Source organism: Siphateles boraxobius, unplaced genomic scaffold (genome assembly GCF_051911475.1).
Source record: "Siphateles boraxobius isolate OS27281-9 unplaced genomic scaffold, OSU_SipBor_1 6, whole genome shotgun sequence".
NCBI classification, from domain to species: Eukaryota; Metazoa; Chordata; class Actinopteri; order Cypriniformes; family Leuciscidae; genus Siphateles; species Siphateles boraxobius.
In genome coordinates, this window is record NW_027509186.1 from 26680330 (window position 1) to 26698614 (window position 18285).

At 43.4% G+C, this 18285-nt stretch overlaps 1 protein-coding gene across 1 annotated transcript in view; it reads right to left on the reverse strand.

The window, feature by feature from the left end:
* Window positions 1-17924, reverse strand: part of grik4 (glutamate receptor, ionotropic, kainate 4) — a 454446-nt gene extending 436522 nt beyond the window's left edge. The window contains exon 1 of the mRNA XM_077208503.1: window positions 17505-17924. The gene's annotated coding sequence lies outside the window, so the exon portion shown is untranslated. The remainder of the gene's footprint in view (window positions 1-17504) is intronic.
* Window positions 17925-18285: the final 361 nt, after the last annotated feature.

Below are 18285 nucleotides of genomic sequence, written 5' to 3' on the forward strand. Positions count from 1 at the left end.
TCCAGCGTGTCCTAGGTATTCCCTGGGGTCTCCTCCCGGTGGGACGGGCTCGGAACACCTTCCCAGGGAGGCGTCCAGTAGGTATCCAGAACAGATGCTTGAGCCACCTCGGTTGGTTCCTCTCGATGTGGAGGAGCAGCGGCTCTACTCTGAGCTCCTCCCGAGTGACCGAGCTCCTCACCCTATCTCTAAGGGATCACCCAGCCACCCTGTGGAGAAAGCTCATTTCGGCCGCCTGTATCCGGGATCTTGTCCTTTCGGTCATGACCCAGAGCTCAGGTGAGAGTAGGGACTTAGATTGACCGGTAAATAGAGAGCTTCGCCTTGCAGCTCAGCTCCTTCTTCACCACGACAGACCGGTACATCGACCGCATTACTGCAGAAGCTGCAACGATCCGTCTGTCAATCTCCTGTTCCATCCTTCCCTCACTCGTGAACAAGACCCCAAGATACTTGAACTCCTTCACTTGAGGCAGGAACTTTCCATCAACCTGAAGTGAGCAAGCCACCCTTTTCCGACTGAGAACCATGGCCTTGGATTTGGAGGTGCTGATTCTCATCCCAGCCGCTTCAAACTCGGCTGAAAACCGTTTGAAAAAGATGCTGCAAAAAGTTTGACGTTGTTTGGATTAGAAATGCAAAAGATATTGTTAAATATATATCGGTAAAAGAAGCACACATTGGCTTTTGCCGCTCTAGCCGCTGGCCACTCCCCCTCTCACACTGCACACTAAGTGAGAACAGCGCAGGACCAGAGACGGTCGAAGAAAGCAGCGGAGCTTTGGCAGCTACAATGTGAAATACACCTCAGACCCACGTTCACTGAATCTGTAAGTCAGCTACAGTGTTTAATTCTGAATATTGTGGGATGGGAACATTTGTGGGATAACATTCTGTTTGCACTTAATGTATCGTTTTCTCAGAGTTCACTGTGTAGCCTGCTCCAGCTAAGGTCTGAACCTCCCCTGAATCGTCGCGCTTATTCATTTGTGGATGTTAACTGAATCTGTAAGTCAGCTACACTGTTTAATTCTGAATATTATATTGTATTCTGGTGTGCTTAACGTTATCGTTTTCTCAGAGTTTAGGCTACTGTGTAATAGTAGCCTAGGCTATTTAGCAACTAAAACATACTCTGCACAATGACAACAAAGTTGTCATCTAAACTGCTGCTACCTGTACACAGATACCCAAATACATGTCACCTAATATCACCATTATAAATTGTTATACAACCATGTAGTTCAATTTTCCATATTTATTTTGTCATTATGTCAGTATCAGTATTTGCTTTCTACCATGCACAAATAGAAATGTCACTGAACTTTTGTTGTGTAATTGTAACAATGAGCACACCAAACAAACAATTACTAAAAACACTCACAAAAACAGATTTTGCAGGGGCACTGCACTAGTATATTAAAATAGAAAACAACTATTTTAAATTGTAATTATATTTCACAATATTTTTTCACTGTACTTTTGATACACTGGCCTGGAGCAAAAGAGGCTTCTTTCAAAAGCATTGAAAATCTTACTGACCCCAAACTTTTAAATGGTAGTGCATATAAATTACATCAGACTGGTAAACACTGTGGCAAATCCTCGAGTCCGGCTGCACATCATTACTCGATTTAGCATGCAGATCACATTATTTTTGTAATGTTATCTTCATACTAAATATGGAGAAGAGGGCTAGGCTCAAGCCTTCTGCTGTAACCTTCAGCTCTTCCTTTCTGAATACTGATTCACTCATCCCTTCCACATGTTGAGTAAATCCCACAGTCGTGGCACAAGGCAGTCCTCCTTGAACTCTAATCTCAGAACATCTCTAATCGACAATGCTGAACGACATGATTAAAAAGGAGCCAGGACAATCCAGCCTTCTGCTTGAGATCTCCTTTTCTCCATGGCCTCTGTCAATCACCCAGGTAGCTTCCATATGGCTTTGCCTGGGCGGCCAATTAGACAGCTTCAGCAGTCACCTCTGTGGTGTTTTAAACACCCTTTGGGCATTAGAGATTCTATCTGTAGAGCCTGTGTATGGTAATGAGGAGAGGTAAAGAGAAAGTCTTCTGGAAGCCCAGTCTGTGAGGGACTCACTTGGTGCTGAGGGCTTTTTTTTCCTTCTTTTTTTAAGCTGTTAAGAGATGCTGGCTGTTCTCGCTCAGACTGCCACTCCAAAAAGCAAATCGCCTGGGGCCCCGGTACTTCAGCCCCCATTAGCAATGAAACAAATCATAGCCGTAGCAAAGGCCTACCTGTGAAATGTGCACCATTTGTCTCCAATGAACTTCTCTCTGAGCCTGGAAGCTTATTTGCGGAGGTGGAATCCTTCAAAGGTGTACAGACATCTCCATGTATCGACTTAAGACCAGAAGAGAGGAAGAAAACCGTTGTTGAACTGATGAAGTGAGTGATCATTGGGACTACCTGCTTGACAGCCTGGTATCAAAATATAAATAATTCAAACTATATAGATGTACCAAAAAAAATGCAATGTAATCTTCAAGGGCTTTGAGGGCTCATGGACAAACAGGCAGTGAAATCTGAGGGTAGTATGAGGGAACTGATGTCGACAATGCTCATTTTCAGGTCTGGCAAACTGAAGGAATCATTGAAACAGAAAATTGAAAGCCAAGCTCCTGCTCCTCTATCATGCAGCCATATCTAAAAACAACAGCAAGCAATTTCACACCATAATTGGCAAACAATTTGCCAAAATTAGAAACATGGAAACAATCTTTTGTACAGCTGTTTTTTTTTTTTCCTGGCTGACCATGTTAGGAAAATATGACACAAAAAAAAATTCACGACATGATGATAAGACATAATTTAAAAGAAAGCAGTTGATAAGCAAGGCCCTTTAAATTAGATGTTACTGTACCAAGATTGTTTTGCCTCTAGGTTGATTTATGTAAAACCTCTGAAGGTCGTTCTAAAAACACATTGCTTTAATTTATCAGTCAATTAGAAGATGTCACATCCTTTAAGTCACATCCTTTATGTTCACCCTGAGTCTTGGATAAGTGAGCGCGGAACTGTTTCGTTCAAGCAAAAGCATTAGGTGATCATGAACGATACTTCAGTCACTCACCAATTATGAATCTCCTGCTGCTGCTGGGAATCTGCTAATCTTGAAAAGGTCCATGGACCATTTTCTCAGTCGACAGATGCATATTTGATAATTAGACAACTTAAAACTCAACTATGTCTTATAGGATATATGCAAGTCACTCGCTCTCATCACAAGAGTGACATGAAGTGGTGCTGCTGTCATGGCAACGACAAGGCATGAACTTGATGAGATGCGCGACAAAGGCGGTGCACAAAGTTGATAAAAAAGTGACTTGAATATCCTGCAGGAAAAGCAGCCCATGTGACCTCGAATAGCCTTGAAAGGAAACTCAGCTGGAGACACATTTGACAGCTGACACTTCCAGGGCAACATGAAAGAGGCATTTTTGGAGGGTGGGTGACATTCAGAATGTGCTCGACAGCAAAAACACTGAAATCAAATGTCTGTAAATAACATCTTGCTAAATTCAGACTCTCAAGTCTACTGTTATGATACTTCATGAGCCAAGGAGTTAAAAGTGGCAACTCTGTGCTATATGCAAAAGCCTTGCTGCCGAATCATAATAAAGCTAAATAAACCGCAAAGGATTATATTTTGTGCAAGCCTCAAGGAAAATAACATAGTAGCTGTAATTTTCAGCCATTCACCTGGGCTAAACTAATTTGTGCCAGTAATTATTATCTCTGAAATACTGACTGCGCTGGGCTGGGATGCTCTGAAGGAGAGGACTGGAAAATTCAGTGAAACTATACTGACCACAGAATCAATACTAGACACAGGGGATGGATATGGATATGCCATGCTCTGTGACATTATATTCTGCTCATTGACTGACATATGGATTCTGAAATGGCGCAATGCACAGCCAATTCTGTATGATTTTATCATGTGATGATTTTGAATGCTTGCTTTTGTTTTTAAAATTATTATTGATAGTCCACCATTATACAAGTGTTATCCGCGTTGAGTAACCCTCAAAATACTGTAAGTGACGTATTCCAAGGACGAGAATCCATGAACCGCATTATTAGTCTGTTTTCTAAGACTGCACGATGTAAAAACCATACTATAACATAGCGCTATTGTGAATTCAAAGGCTGCGATTCAATTAAATAAATATATGCCCTGCGGGTTTAATATAATCGCTTTAATTACTTACATGTGTGTAGATTATGCGCGTCTTAGAACGGCTCCGTTCACAGTAAATGCTGCTCCACATAAACTGTTATCATTTACAAACTCCTTTTTTGCTGTGAGTTTGGGTTGCTTTTAATATTCATCTGAGAATGCAATGGGCGCCATTTCATCACACTTGTAAGGTAAATCATTTATAAACCTACACCAACACAGGAGAATACATCAATATGTTTCTAAATATGCAAACTGCTCATCGCTATTTAAAGTTTAAACCCTCACTCCGAGTTTGCATTTTTTGATGACCACATATTCTTGTTTAAGAAATTTTACTGGCTCCAGAATTTCTTTCATAAAGAAGTAGCCAAATATTAAAGATTAAGTAAACATTTGAATTAAATGTTGTTTGGCCAATATTAAAGAGCATATTGCAGGTAAAAAAAATCTAAATTAATATATAACCTTGTATGAAAATACCATATGAAAAGTTAATGCTGGATATAAAATGTTTTAAAACGACATAAGGGCACTAATTTAGTAGATAAAGTGAGCGTTTCTTGGACTGCTCGTAAAAACGGCTTTTTTTTTCAACATCGCGTCATTTTACGTCACGACAGGGAGCCTCAACTCAGTGCAGACTGCAGAGTAGGCTGGTATTAAGTAAGAGCTATCGTGAGTCAGTGTGGTTTCGGTAGTTTTTGTATTTTAATTTATCATCATCATGGTAAATTATTGTGTTTGTGGAGGTTGCAAAAACTCCGGCCCATCAGGACATTGAGTCCACAAGTTTCCATAACAAGAAAAGGGACGGTGCTATATATCTTTCGTGCCTGGTGCGGGATGTGCAGGTGAAGAGACGGGATTTCTCTTCCGCATCGGCTTCGAAAAACGCGGTCGTGTGTAGCATTCACTTCAGATCGTAGGATTATCATCCCGGCGATATGATGGAGTTTAACATGGGATGCCGAAGCAAGAATATTGATCGTCTTATACTGTACCAATGGCATCAAATAGTGTGATATAGGTAGTCATACCATTAATAGAGGCAACTTGTAATTGAAAAAGAAAATTAATAGGTTGTTTAAATATTCAAATCTTTAATTTTCTGTTTATGTTATAACCCAGGTGAAAAATATGTGTTAAAAATGTACTTGAGTATGTTTTTAGTACAATACAAACATACTCAAGTATAGTTTTTATACATTTAATAGTATTTACCCTAAACATACTCATGTCTGCTGGCCTGTATACGATGGTAATAATCTCTACAATATTGTGAGAACAGTGTATATCGTTAGCGAACATGTATATCTAAGTTATAAGCTAACACTGGTCTCTCTCACCAAGACACCTCTCCTGTTCTCGACTGGTTCTCCTCACACCAAAACTCAATTTGTCTCTGACCGTTCTGTCTAACATTAATCCTGGCCTGTCCCTGCTCTCTTGGCAGCTTAGCAGGCTCATAATTGTACGGCTGTTGTCTGTCATACGAGTAAGTATTTCCTCAGCGTCCGAAATGTCATTGCGATCCATTGTTTTCCTGTTGTCTGAATCGACCTCTCTCCCGCCCGTTATGTCACGCCCGCCACGCCCATTTTCAGTAGCGGAAGTAAAATGTTCTCACAAAAACATCTCCAGAAGCTTCTGTAGCGTATTTATAAGTATATTTTTGACTTGACAAGGATTTTACCTGCTGTAAAGTGTAACAACCCCAGGCCATTGGAGCCCTCTACAGGCATTTGTTATAATACATAGATGATTGTTTATATTATATTATGTGTTGTTCTATAAAACCATATGATTACTTGCTTTTGATCATTTATTTGGACCAAATATCATTGCTTTATTTTAGTATATGTTAAGTCATTTTAAAGGCTTGGATCTTTGATTAGGTCTATTTTTATTACCACAAAAAAATCCAATTACTTGATTAGATGTCAAAATAATCAACCAATTACTCGATTTCCAAAATAATCTTTAGTGACAGCCCTAAATATAATTCTTCAGGACTGCACCATTTCAGTTTCAACTAAATCAAAGTTCCAACTGAAAAGGAGCGATATATTAGTTAATTCTGTCAGATACCTGTCAGTTGATCAGCATATTTATGTTATGGTCAATTAATATATATATATATATATATATATATATATATACACACACACACACACTGACACTATAATATTTGATAACTAATAGACCAACGGGATACTGGTCTGGTATATTGTGTATCCCTATTGAAAATACTCCAGAAATTACAGAAGCATGTTTGTTAGCATCACTATTTAGGAAAATGGAGTGTTGAGTTTGTGAAGGGCTGGTCTCATGGGTGTTGCACAGATTGGCAAATGTCCTGTGAGTGGCCGTCAACACAGAAAGTGCTGAATGATGCCCTTGTCTCAATTCTGTGGAGACCGCTCTTACGGATACAGACAAATCGTCACACCATGATGGTTAACCTTCACTACAACAGAGAGTTGTGCTTCTCCATGACCCATCCATCAACTGATCAGGCATCCAATGAGATCATGCATCTTACTCTGTTTTCTGTCAGGTGCATATACATATATGCTACCAGCAGCCAGGCACTCAGGCTCCAAACTTGTGCGGGCCTTTGTGTGCCCTTTTAATCGTGTTTGTTCAGTTGCTCTGCACATTCTGTCTATAGGGACAGGCTTTTCATGAAAACAAATGCAAATCAGCAGTACCAGTCCAAAAAGCATTCGCTTCAACCACCTTTAGCCATAATTACATGCTTGTGATATCACTGAACTACAGCAGACCCACTGCCAATGACAAAACATTAATGTACATTAGCACACCAAACAGAATTGCAAAAATAATAACTTTCAAAACAGGTTTGCTAAACCTGGCCTTCCACTGTTCAGAACAAACATGCAGTCCTGACCCAAAAGTATGCCACAAATACAGACGGATAGAAAAACAAGTTGGAAAAAGTGTTTTATGCTGATTATCCAGTGCTGATTTTTTTTATTATACCAGTCTGTTGGGGGAAAAAAAACACAGGCTATACAAGCAATTCTGCAACAAGACGATAAAAGAAGCCTTGGAAAGCCATCCAAGCATGCTCATGCCTGCAGCAGACTTTACTTTGCAGACTTTATTACATGCAACATAAATATTCCAGTAAATAATAAATGAGATAAAGTGAATGTCTTTGTTCCTCTGATATACAGCTGAACACTTCTACACACTAAACATTTCAGATTTTGCCAGGTATCAAGTATTATTTTCTAGTGTTATATTACCATATATATTAATACAATTTTGGTTGTTTGAGCATGTTAAAATAAAATGACATGGCCATTACACTTACAGCTCATATACTTTGGGCTTGGTTTGTAAAGGGAGAAATCAAAAGTATCATATTGCATGCACTCCGTCAAAATAATGTAAATAATGATTATGCATCTAACATGAATAATCATTTAAAAATAATTATCAAAATAATATTTCAAATAGTTTTAGACAAATAACCTTGCCGCATTTTTTTTCTAAAGCTTAGTTTGCCGAAATAATAGTTAGCCATAGTTTTATATTTAACCATCACTTTTATTTGATTTATTATTTATTTATTTGATTATGTCATCCACAATGCTTCATGGGATTGAAGTTCTTTCCCTCGCTAAAGCCATTGTGGACACAGTCTTGTCTTTATCTTTTTATCCAATATCTACATACTTTTGCGCATTCCAATCAAAGTTTGTACTGCTTTGGTTCATCTTGCAGTTGTTTTAATTAGTTCATGGGTTATGAACTAACTAACTATTTAACAAAAACATTCTTTAAAACCCAAGGTGTTTCTTAATCGGAAGGCTGCATCCAAGTAAGGTTGCATATCTTGGCTGTCACATCATCAAGGGATGTATCAATTTAAAGGATCATTTAAGGGCTGCCTTCATTTCGCGTCCTTCATTTGGCCTATTTTTAAAGATGCATCAAGTCCTCCATTCACCCACAATCCCTTACACACATTTGACATTTCAATTCACAATAAAGAATTACTGAGCTTGTCCAATTTCACTACATAGTGCAAGACAAAAATACATTATCTTGGAGACAAAGGCATTACGTTTTCTTTTGTTGTGCTCTAAATTAATTACATAATGCTAAACTGTTCCCAATGTAAACCAATGGGAGACCACAAATGAGTGTCATTGCCTGTAATGCATTAATAGAAATGCTGTTAATATGAAGATATTTAATATAAAGTTGCTGTTGTTGTTGTTTTTTTTTTTTTTTTTTCAAATTATAATGTAGTGTTTTGCGTCGTGACCGCTATGGCTGAAACTTTATTCATACGAAATTACTCGGACTAGACCTTCTCACTGAATGCTGAGGAGGACTCTAACAGTTACCCTACGAGCCTCTGAATAACTGGACTAGGAAGGACACAGTCTCCCGTTTAATAAGCGATTAGCCTACCTGTTACTCAATCTATCATGTCAATCCGTCCCCTGTTTATTAAACATGTTGTCTAATTGCTTTCAGCTACCAATTATAATTGACTGGAGTACTTTCTGATATTTTTTAAGATATTTGGCCATGTTTAACTTCAACCAGCAGATTCCTACAAATTTTCTTCATAATCACCACAAAAAATGCAAAGGGTAACGTTAGATTTCGTATGGGCGTCACTAACCTGATGGGTGAAGAGCTGTTTTAATCTAAGAAGTTGCGCACTTATCTCGTCTTCATACCGGCGATGAACATGGTGAAGGTGTCTGCTGGATATAGAGATTTAATTTAAGACCTGTTACTGTCCGCACTAATAAAATGACGTGAGAAGCAGGCGATTAGAGTGGAGTTGTTTTGGTTAATAAATATTTTCGGTAACGTTCAACAAATTGTTTTCAGAGATATAGCCTATTGATCTAAAGACGCATTTACCGCGTTCCCTGGCACAAGCCAATAGCATTTAAGAACAGGCTATGAAGGAAAATTTAATTGGTTGCAGCTACCGAACACACATGCCCCCTTCAATGTTGAAGCGGGACTGAGCCTCTTTTACTGTCTATGACTGAACCAAGGCACCAAATGATGAGGATCTGCCGATCGAAAGAGACGTGGTATCTGCAAATGAATCAATCTTGTTCAAAATAAGATGAGACAGATGGTGCGAGATTTATGAATGCTTAAAAATGACCACCATACAGAATTAAAACGACTTACGACGGTGTTGTAGGTCTTAATGTATTTATTCAGTTATTATGGGCCCTTTACACAGACTGTGACGACGTGTTTTAACGCTATATTTGTATTATATTACCTTTGCATCAAATTACAAAAAAACTAGTTAAAGCTGCTGTTACGGGAGTGAAGGTAAAGTTGAATCTTTCTCTCTCTTCTGACTGCCGTTATCAATCTCTATCTAATTTTTCCCTCTTTTTGAAAGAATTTTTTTTGTTTTTGTTTTTTGCCATTTGAGCAAATGGTAACACAAAAAATACGTACTCTCTCATTCACCTCTACAAAGATTTACCCAACTGTGAAGACTTCCGCTTCTGAGAGACTTGTAAATCAGCCTGGCAAGCCAGACCAATCAAGATGTTAGGTCTGGGAACTCACAATTGGCAAACCTCAATCCGAGGGGCGGGATAAACAGTTGTCTTTCAAATTCCCTCTGCACGCAATAGGACAGCGCTACAACCAACCAGAGCAACAGACGGCTATGGCTGAGTGAGTCCCATGCGTTCTCTTACGAGAGTATCTCTCGCACTGCGTAATAAATTACGCTATGGGGAAACCCTCGTTTCCACGAGATATTGAAGCCAAAAATTATCCTTAATTTTGAATTAATGTAAAACGCTGTGCGGCAGCATGCAGACATAGGCAAGACGGCTCGTGCGCCTATTGGCTGCCCTGCGACAACAGCAGCAGCCTATCGAGAGAGGCCCTGCGTGACGTGATACCCGATGGGGGCGCTCCATTTCGTCACGTCCCGCCAGAATAGGCATGGCCTTGGCCTATAAATAAGCTCGACAGGCTGATACAAACTGATTTTCATCTCTTTAGCGAAGCACTACTGCATCGCTGGATCCGGAGTGAGAAGCCGCGCCGTTGACAGAAAGCCTTCTGCGGGACGAGCCTTTGAGCCTGAAGCCGCTGGCCTTCACCTCACCGCCTTCAGCCGCCGTACCTGCTACGCTTTCCGGCATCTATATCCTTTCACTGCTAAGAGTGTGTGTTCGCCGCTGCGACTCACACTCTCACTGTATATCTCTCTCTCTCCTAAAAGAGCTGTGTCTTTTTAAAGATGCAAAGATCATGCGGCTCGTGCCGAGCCACACTCAGCGATGGGGACCATCATCTGTGCTTCCTGCCTGGGTGAGGATAACGCGGCTCTCGCGCTCGCTGACGGCGAATGCCCTCATTACGAGCCCTCATGGTGACTCTGAAGACTCACCTGGCATCCTTCTCAGAGCCTGCTCTTCCGCCCGCTGTAGTGCCGTGCCATAAAAGCGGCGTACTCAGTGGGTCCCCGAGCCTTCTCCAGCCCGTGAAAGCTCGCCGGTTCGCCCGCCAGCTTCACCAGCTTCACTCGAGTCGCTCGCTGACGGACAACGGCCGCCACGCACCCGCCGCTTCCGCCGTTAATGACGACAAGATAGCTGCATCTGTAGAGAAGGCCAGCTGCTCTATCCTGGCATCGGACAGTGAGGATTGGGCGAGCTCTGTGGACCTCCCCCCCTCTGCCCGCATGTCGTCAGGGAAACGGGCCAGCATCGAAACCACGACGCGGCTAGGTTTCTTTACCTTACAAGAAAGCTACCCCGCCCCCCGTGGACATGCGTCACCGGTGAAATGAGGAAAGAGTGTGTTTTGGTCCCGCCGAGGACGGACCAATCTCCATTTCTCAAACATTTCTCAGCTCCTTCTAGGCTGTAAGACTACCACTCAGTAGTCTGAGTGGCTGAAAATGTCAATATTGCGGCAATGAGCCTGTTGTTTAACACGCACGCCTGCAAACACACGCCAAAACACACAAAACTGTGATGACGCTCTCAACCCGTGGGCACGCGTCATCGGCGAAATGAGGAAAGAGTGTGTTATTGTCCCGCCGAGGCCGGACCAATCTCCATTTCTCAAACATTTCTCAGCTCCTCGTAGTCTGAGCAGCTGAAAATGTCAATATTGCAGCAATGAGCCTGTTGTATAACACGCACGCCTGCAAACAAATGCCAACACACACACAAAACTGTGATTACGCTCTCTTATCTGCACGAGAGACCCGTGTTCGATCCCAGCTCTCGCAGCAGATTAAAAAAAAAAAGTCTCGCCGCGGCCAGACTTCCACCGAACTTTCGCTCGTACAGTTCCAGAAAATGCGACTGTTCCAGTGTATTTTGCAGTAAACAAGCCGTTACCATGGTCCGCTTGCCTGCACACAAATGCCGTTTCCATGGCGACCCAGAAAAATCATATAAGCAGTGTACTTTCTGGTATTCCGGCCACAGCCGATGATGTTATGAGTGTAATAAAAATGCCGACAGCAGAGTGTTCATTTCTACACACAAACACAGCCCGCCACAGTGCAGGGCTCACACAAGTGAGGTCGACTCATGTCAATTGTGCATTAAATGTAGTGAATGTGCCCACAACCCAGTGCCCACAAACACTACACACTGCATGTACCACGGTTTCTGTAAAACGAAACCAACACACATACAGTCAGCTAAGACCCACGGTGTTTAAGTCTCGCCGCGGCCAGACTCCACCGAAACTTCTTGCTCGTTCAGTTGCGAACAATGTGACTGTTCCAGTGTATTTCGCAGTAAACAAGCCGGTACCACAACCCGCTTGTCTGCACACAAACGCCATTTTTACGGCGACCCAGATAAATCCCAAAAAAGAGTGTATTTTCTGGTATTCCGGCAGTGCCCACAAACACTACACGATACGTGTCCCTCGGTTTCTGTAAAAACGTAACCGACACACATTCAGTCAGCACAAGCCGATGGTGTTTTCAGTGCAGTGAGTGTGCTCGCTGTCCCGTGCCCACATTCCCTCACAGACACGATCAACCCAATGGGTTTTTGTCCCGCTCGCCCTCTCTCCACAATCTGTCATAGAGAATTCGAGCACGACCAGGCTGCCCGCCGTGATCGGCGCGCCTCCCGCCTCGCACACTGTAAACACAGTGTTTATGTCTCAGCACACCGAAGCTCTGCGGCCGCCGCTATGTCGCGGCCAGACCCCGGATTTCATTCTACCCCTGAGACTTCAGGGCATGCGAGTTTTGAATTACTTGGGCGATTGGCTGATTCTAGCTCGATCACATTCAGAGCTCATAGAACACAGAACCACATTACTCGAGCATCTCGAGAATCTGGGTCTCACAGTCAATTGGGCGAAGAGTTTGCTGTTTCCCAGCCAGAAAATCTCTTTTCTGGGAACAGTGCGGGACTCGTTGTCTATGACAGCACGTCTGTCGCCGGAGCGCGAACTGGACATTCAGCGCGCCACGAAATCCTTTCGCCGCGGCTCTATAGTCCCGCTCAAAAGGTTTCAGAAAATGCTGGGCCTCATGGCCTCGGCATCTTCGGTACTTCGGCTAGGCCTGCTTCGCATACGCCCACTGCAGTTATGGCTGAAAGCGCGAGTTCCACCCCGGGCATGGACCTCTGGTCTGTTTCGTCTCAGGGTCGACATGAAATGCGTTTCGGCTCTGGAACCTTGGAAAATAGCCGACTGGTGTCAGTCAGGCGTGAGTCTAGTGACTCCCTCGAGTGTGAGGGTGGTGTCCACGGACGTCTCCACCTCGGGATGGAGAGCGCTGCTCGAGGGCAGACCGTTCTTTGGCCAGTGGTCAGAACGGGAAAAGCTCCTACACATAAAATGTCTGGAAATGCTGGCAGTCGACAACGCACTAACGGCGCGTTTGTCCCCAGATAAAACGCCGCCACGTCTTAGTCCGGTCGGACAACATGTCAGTGGTGGCATACATAAATTGCCAGGGTGGCGTCAGGTTCCGAAACCTTTACAGGCTAACGGAACGCCTCCTGGTCTGGACTCAGCACAAACTGCTTTCACTGAAAGCAGCACATGTGCCTGGTCGCCTGAATCTGGGACCAGACTGTCTGTCCAGAAACAATGTCCCAGCAGGGCAATGGCCGCTGGACCCGCAGACGATCCAACTGCTGTGGGAGACATTGGGCAGAGCGCAGGTGGACTTGTTCGCGTCCCAAGAAAACGCTCACTGTCCGAACTTTTTCTCCAAGAGCAGGGATGCGCTGGCCCACGTATGGCCCCGCTGCCCCCTCTATGCTTTTCCCCCTGTCTCGCTCCTGCCTCAAGTGCTGGAACGAATCAGGGAAAACGGATGCCCAGTGCTGCTCGTGGCTCCGCTCTGGACGAACCAGAATTGGTTCCAAGTCCTGATGCGGCTGACCAGCACTGCCCTGTGGCCGATACAGGTGAGGACAGACCTCCTCTCTCAGGCAAAGGGCTCGATTTGGCATCCTCGCCCGGATTTATGGTCCCTACATGCATGGGCCATCAACGGGTACCCGCTAACCTCCCAGAGGGAGTGTTAAACACAATCACGCAGGCTAGAGCCCCGTCCACTAGACGGCTCTATTTCTAAAAGTGGTCAGTGCTCTCTGCCTGGTGTCAAGCTCAGGGCTTTTCACCCGCAGACTGCGGGGTTACGCAAGTGCTCTCCTTCCTTAAGGAGCTGCTGGATAAGGGCAGAACCCCATCCACGCTCAAATTATACGTGGCGGCCATAGCGGCATTTGCAAAACCGACGTCTGGCCAGTCACTGGGGAAAAACGACCTGGTCGTGCGATTCCTCAGGGGAGCTCGGAGGCTGAATCCTCCCAGAGCCCCCTCAGTCCCTGTGTGGGACCTTTCTACGGTTTTTGAAGCCATGAAAGGTGCCCCATTTGAGCCAATCCATTGTCAGACATGAAACATCTGTCTCTCAAAACGGTATTCCTTATGGCTCTCGCTTCAGTGAAGCGCGTAGGGGAATTCCAAGCGTTTTCAGTAAGCGCGTCATGCATGGAGTTGGGCCTAATGACTCAAAAGTCATACTCAAACCAAGGCATGGGTACGTGCCCAAATCCCTCAACACACTGTTCAGGACCCAGGTTATTTCCCTGTGCGCCCTCCCGGTTCATGATGAGGAAGAGGATGCGAGTCTCCTCTGCCCTGTCAGGGCACTGACAGCTTCTGTGTTACGCTCGTCTGTCTTCAGACAGACTGAGCAGCTCTTCGATTTGTTTGGCGGACGCTACAAGGGACTGACCGCATCAAAACAGAGCCTATCCAGATGGATAGTTGATGCCATAGCGCTGGCTTACACTTCTAAGGGCCTGCAGTGTCCTTTGGGTGTCAGACCGCACTCCACGAGGGGCGTGGCCTCGTCGTGGGCGTGGTCTAGCGGGATTTCCTTGCAAGATATCTTTATGGCGGCAGGCTGGGCCTCGCCGTCTACATTTATAAGGTTTTATAACCTAGAGGTTCTCGCCTTACAGGCCAAGCTGCTGTCGGTCTAGAATTCAGTACTATCTACCCCGCTGCGCTGGCGCAGAGTGCTGAGTTTTTCCTGTGCATCCCTCACTGATCGATAGAACAGCTCCATGGGTGTTGAATAACCCGTACTTATACCCAGTTCAGGCTGAACACGTTCACCCTGTCTGCGTGAAACACTGTTAACATAACTAGCTCCTGTGGGATGCTATTTCATGGGGAATGATGCTTGTAGCCTCTCTTCTCCGACTCTCTGTGAGTCTATGGTGATTATGCACTATATGAGCCTCGGGCTACTGCCCTTCCCACTTTGGTGACGGATCCCAGTACGCACGGCGTGTTGCATGGTGTTCCCCATAGCGTAAGATATTACGCAGTACGAGAGATACTCTCGTAAGAGAACGTAGACGGTTACTAACGTAACCTTGGTTCTCTCTAGAGAGGGAAGGAGTACTGCGTATCTTGCCGTGCATACAACAACGCTCGTTCGCTTAAGTGATGAAAACCAGTTTGTATCAGCCTGTCGAGCGTATTTATAGGCCAAGGCCATGCCTATTCTGGCGGGACGTGACGAAATGGGCGCAAAGTGCCCCCATTAGGTAACACGTCACGCAGGGCCTCTCTCGATAGGCTGCTGCTGTTGCCGCAGGGCAGCCAATAGGCGCGCGAGCCGTCTTGCCTATGTCTGCATGTTGCCGCACAGCGTTTTACATTAATTCAAAATTAAGGATAATTTTGGCTTCAATATCTCGTGGAAAAGAGGTTTTCTCCATAGCGTAAGATATTACGCAGTACTCGTTCCCTCTCTAGAGCAAACCGAGGTTACGTTATTAACCAAGTACGTTTTTCCACGAGCGGAGCTAGTTGATATATTAAACTTTTGCCGTATCCGGTCGTCAAAACGCCGAACACATCTTCCTTTTTTAAGAATGACTTAAGTGACGTTCTCTTAAATCCAAGTCATCCAGAGTCACGGCCAAAGCCGATTCGAAAGACCGCTGTTCGCCAGCAGCATCTTCTTTGTTTTCAAGTAGCAGGGAAATCACGCGCAGAACCGTCACAACTCTGCCGTCATTATGTTAAGCCCGCCCACCAACTCTATAAACGATGTGATTGGCCTGACGACCAGAGTTTGGTTTTTCCAGCTCAAAAGTCTATGGAGAGTTTCTAGACCACACTTTCTGCAAAATAATTTTTGCTGCCGCTAGGGTGCGTCTAGATTTCTAGGCTACTTGTAAATGTGAAAAGAGACGGTTGTTGTTATTTCTATAGCTTTTATCAACAGCTTGATAATTGTTGTAGGCTACTAAACAGTGGGACCACCAGATATAATACTGAAATGTCATATGTCTTGTTGCTGGTATTTGTACAGAAAACAAAACTCTTAAACTCTCTTTTAGGAGTAGACCTACTCTTGTTAGATTTGTAGACTTGCAAATTCTGACAAACCATTAAACGACTTTGGGAGTCTGTGAAAAGGTTGAGTGAAGACTCCATGATTCGTTTAAAACACAAAAGACCATAGCATGACATAGAGCAAAAAACACTCACTTATCGCCACCTACTGGCCTAACAATGTAATCGCCAGAACGGCTACCCAAGCTAATGAATTAAAGAATCTTTTAGGGCCACGAATTCAAGTTTCCAGTCACTGAGATTAATCAAAATTCCCTAGCGTGCAGTTCAGTTTAAAGATTTATTGCGTCAAGTAAAGGAGGAAATATCCATGTAAAAGAAGCGTTGTGTTGACACAGTACAATATTTCACCCATTATTGCACTATATTATCACTAAGCAGTCGCGAACATTAGGGCATTGAGAGCAAATAACTGTGAAACCGACCTTTTTTTACAGCACAGACTCGCTTACCATTAACCACCAGGGGGTGCAAAAATGACACCCATTCCACACTCTCATCTTCAACCAAAAGCCCTCAAACACAACCTGACGAAGCTCTCAAATACGTACTATCAAGGAGGATTTCAAGTCGTTCAGAAATCAATGTCATTCTGTGTAAGAGCTGAACCAGATGCTGCCAAGTTTAGGGCACACATGTTGCACACACCTATGCTTCGTAACGTGTGACTTGAGCACACATATCACCTATAAAACAAACAGAACCACCTTAGTAATTGATCAGGTGTTATTGAGTAATTTTAGTAATTGTAATTGATTCAAGATTCAAAATTTGACTTTGAATGTCCTGTTTGGAACCACTATAGTCACAGAGCACACAACAATTAGGCTAAGTTTCTTACGTCACAGGCGTATTCTTCATATTCTGTATGACATTCTCTTCTATGGTGATTTTTTTTCATAAATCTGGATGCATATGCAACAGCACACCAGAATTTGTCATTGTAACTCACCCGTGCTCAATGTGATTAAACAAGCACCACTTATTGTAATAAATTACTTCAAAGAATGGTCTAATTGTCATGCAAATCATGTCGTGTTCATTGACTATCAATTGTTGCTGTGACTAATACAGAACATTGGGGGATGTGCTAATTTACTTTAAAATTAATTTGAGACATAAAGCTCGTAAATGTTTAAAATTGTAGCTACATGATAGCCTATTCAAGTTGAGCGTATTTATAGTCGATTTGGCATGATGCTTCAGTAGGCTATCTATGATTCTGCCGTGTAAACATAATTAAAATGATGACCCAAACAAAGCATTAAAGTCTCACAATCTACAGCAATTTCCAATGCAATCCAATCCATCACATGTTGAATAAACTAAATGCAGAATAGTCCGTAACTGCATGAAGCAATGGTGCAAATCGTCTTACCTGTTTTAAAGATCGCCGTTTTATGCCTCTTATAACAATATCAATGGTGTTTATTCTTCTGTTGGTGTTTTATTTGGCTTGATGTGAGCTTCACTGATCAGCTGTTGTTTTATAAGCACTGCGCGCGTGCCCTATCAATTCCCGCCGTTCCCTAGTGCCCGGTGCAACGCTGTTGAACACGATTAAAGAAAAAATAAAACCTTAGCGAGCGGTACGCCGTCAAAAACTACTTTCAAAGGCCCCTTCATCTTAATTCTTTCTCCGTATATATATCCGTATGATGTGGGCGATGCGGGGCAAACGCACGCTGTCAAGGAAAGAAGGGGAAAATCCGCATCCCAGTGAGAAATAAATGAATCCTCTCTCATGTCAAATTAAGTCAAATATCGGTTGGCGTTCTTCTTTTGCTCTGTTTCTTTCACTTTCCTTCTTCCTCTTTCCAGGGATGAGTACCTTTAAATAGCGGTTTTAAACGCGTGTGATAAGAGCCCGATAGCTCTGTTCTCTTCTCTCTTCTCTCTGCTTCAGGACCTGCACTGATACAGCGCGCACTCCTTCACGCTGCTCTCTTCTCCACACACACGATCTCCCACACTGCTCAAAGCATCTCTGACTTTGTAGGATTTCGTTACCAATGATCTAAATGCAAGTTAGACTGGCAAATATATGGATGGGAAATTGGGAATAGAAAAGAATTTAATGAATCTGCTTATGATTCCATTTTCTTTTTAAAGATTAAAAGTATATTTGTCGGACGAAATATTTGCAACGATTCTTTGGA